The sequence below is a fragment of the Octopus bimaculoides genome, chromosome 20 (genome assembly GCF_001194135.2).
Source record: "Octopus bimaculoides isolate UCB-OBI-ISO-001 chromosome 20, ASM119413v2, whole genome shotgun sequence".
In the NCBI taxonomy this organism is placed as follows: domain Eukaryota; kingdom Metazoa; phylum Mollusca; class Cephalopoda; order Octopoda; family Octopodidae; genus Octopus; species Octopus bimaculoides.
The window spans coordinates 33,720,527-33,723,880 of NC_069000.1; positions in this window are offsets into that span (position 1 = coordinate 33,720,527).

The window sequence follows — 3,354 nt, forward strand, 5'->3', positions numbered from 1 at the left end:
TGACTGGTAGCACTTGCATGTGCAAGTTGTTTGCAAGACACATATATATGTATGTATATATATATGTAAATTGTAAATCCAAAAAATAACAACAAAACTACAAAGGATTCCGCGGTACACGTGTTTCAAGCTTTACATGTGTATAATATAATATAATATAACATGATATAATATGTGTATAATTTACAATATTATATTATGTTATATTATATTATATTATGCACATGTAAAGCTTGAAACACGTGTACCGCGGAATCCTTTGTAGTTTTGTTGTTATTTTTGGGATTTACAATTTATTCTTTCACCGCAACCACTAGCTGTAATACACAGGTGCTTACAATTGTTAAGTATTACCTCTAAATTTCAATTTACCTACGTATATATATATATGTATGTATGCCTGTATATATGTGAGATAATAGTTTCGCTTTAATAGTTTCTGTATTAAAGTGAAACTATTAAAGTGAAAATATCTGACATTACAATAGAGAGATGTTATTGTTTCATTTTTGACACGTAATGCTGAAATAGTGGAGGACATATGATAGTGCTCTGGGCTCGCAGGAGGCAAGAAGTTAAAATTTTTGGGGCCTATGACACTACATGGACCCTAAGTAAGGCATGTGTAAAATTTGAATGAAATCGGTTGTGTAGTTCTCAAGTTTTAGGGATTCACACAAACAGACGGACAGACAGACAGATAGACAGACAGACAAACATTCTCATCTTTACATATATATATATATGAATAACACTTAATCCAATTAAGAATAAATCATAATTACGTTCAATACTTGATTGGCTCCAAGAATGCAGAAATTACTTGCTAATTTGTTTCTGCCTTCATTTTCTACCCACGTATTTTTTTTTTTTTTTTTTTTTTACAATATTTGTAATTTATTAGTAAGAACATCACTTCAAGATGAGAATAGCGCTTTCCAAGTGAGCACATATCACTTCGAAATGAGATTTCAAAGCATATTTCACTTTAAACAAAACTTAAATTAATTCAACTCTTAAATGAGTCAATAGAAAAGTCTTTTCTGACACTTTTCTCTCCAGAATTTTTATAGGTGTATGAAACATTTGATTTCTAAGGTGGCGAGCTGGCAGAAACGTTAGCACGCCGGGCGAAATGCTTAGCAGTATTTCGTCTGTCTTTACGTTCTAAGTTCAAATTCCGCCGAGGTCGACTTTTCCTTTCATCCTTTCGGGGTCGACAAATTAAGTACCAGTTACGTATTGGGGTCGACCTAATCGACTGTCCCCTCCCCCAAAATTTCGGGTCTTGTGCCTAGAGTAGAAAAAAATATATGTACAGTTGTTTTGTATTCACAATATCAAATGAATTGCATATGGAACACATATACATTGCATATTCTCTCTACAATATAAAATAATTAAATTTATCAAATTTAGATCCATTTTTATGTAATCCAGTAAATTTTTAAGATGTGCAAACAAAACAAAATGTAAAACGGCTGTTTTTAAGTCACGGGAAAGCAGTAATGCAATGAACAATTTCACCTGTATTGATTCCTATAGAATTAGATGTGGATGAATGTCTGATGTCTGGCCTCGTTGCCTGGTTAATGAAAACTTACAATTAACGAAGTTAGTTCACGTTGTTGACATTACAAAAGATGTTATGATGTTTTGATATTATGATGTTATGATGTTTTGTTACAGCTACCCAGCGCGCGTCACCGAAAGCAGAGTTTGTAATCACTCGTCTACGTCTGTTTGTGTGTTTGCAAAATTACTGGAAAACGGCTGAACGAACTTTTACTAAATTCGGCAGAAATATTCATTGGGTGAGTGACTCGAAATAATGAAAATTCGGTTTGATTATCTTCAAACATATATAAGTACATACATGCTTCTTTTAGTTACTAATTAATGATTGAATACTAAATCAAATTTACAATTATAATTCTTATAATTGATTAACTTTTTAGTTTGAATGACTGTTTAATTGACTAATATAGTAATGGTTTATATCTTGCATTTAGGTAGTTTGAATCATTATTTAGCATTTCCATCACAGCAACCTGCGTTTTTTGATAGCTACAATGAAAAAAGTTTGCAGATTCACCAGTCACCGATTTTTTTTTTTTTTTTTTTTGCATGATCCAACAAACTAATCCTTATTTACAACTTATTTAATATGTTGGCAATCTAACACTGCTTAATGTCCAGCATCAAGCTGTAAACACACACCACCTTTCTAGCATAAATCTATTTCTATTAATTTATTCTAATAATTATCTCTACAAAGGTCGTTCTCTACAAAGGTAGTGCCCTGCCATGAGAGTATGTCTCCACGTTTGCTCATTTTCTAATCTTAGTTACAATTCATTTTTTAATTGTTTAGATTAATACTTGTTCTTATTTTAATTCAATCATCAAACATGAAAAATATTTCAAAAATTATTTAACCAAAGTATTAAATAAAATGAAAAATTTTTAATCAAATAAAATTATAATTTATTAATTGTCACTATTTATTAGTTTAATTGCATTTCCTGGTAAAAAGTGGATTACAATTAAAAATACGGACATATGGAGGTTAATATTCTTAAGTTATTAAACCTGAAAAAGTGCAGGAGAAGTATATTCATACTTGAAATATTGTAGCTATAATTGAAATTTTAAAATATATTTAGATTTTAAAACTAAAATTAATAGCTTTTATTAGCTACTCTATAATAAAAAAATTAACTCAATAATTTAAGGCTAAATGTTAGCAAAACATAAAACATTTTTCAATAGCCCCATTAAAACTGTTTTCTCAATTACAAGTTTTTAAATACCCCCATACCTGTATGGAGTTGGGTTTACTGAGGAATTTACCTCTCCCGACATTTCATACCATAAGGGCTATGCAGCCCCTCACCAAGAAGTATCTTTTTATATGGTATACTCCCCACCCCAAGTAAAAATTTAATTAGGAAGAGAATCCCCTTCTCCGGGAAATATCACTGTACCCTCCTCTAAGCCTCAACCTACTATAAAGGTATCAACTGAACTTTCCTTTTTTATATTTCCAATTTTCTCCTAGATAAGTGCAGAATGTCTCTAAATATATGAGGAGGTTCTTCGAACATTAGGTTACTACATGTAGGGCTAAATATGTATAACCTACATATGGTAACCTATATGTGTGTGAGTGTGTGTATCTCTATGTGTCGACCTCGACGGAATTTGAACTCAGAACGTAGAAATAATGGTATCTATATAGCGAAACATAATTGCTGAGTTGTAACAAGAGAGTAGAAAAAAAGGAAGAAAAGAAGGAGGCGTGCAGAAGGCTGTGCAGAAAGTCTCGACACACTTTCTAACTTCTTTATTTCT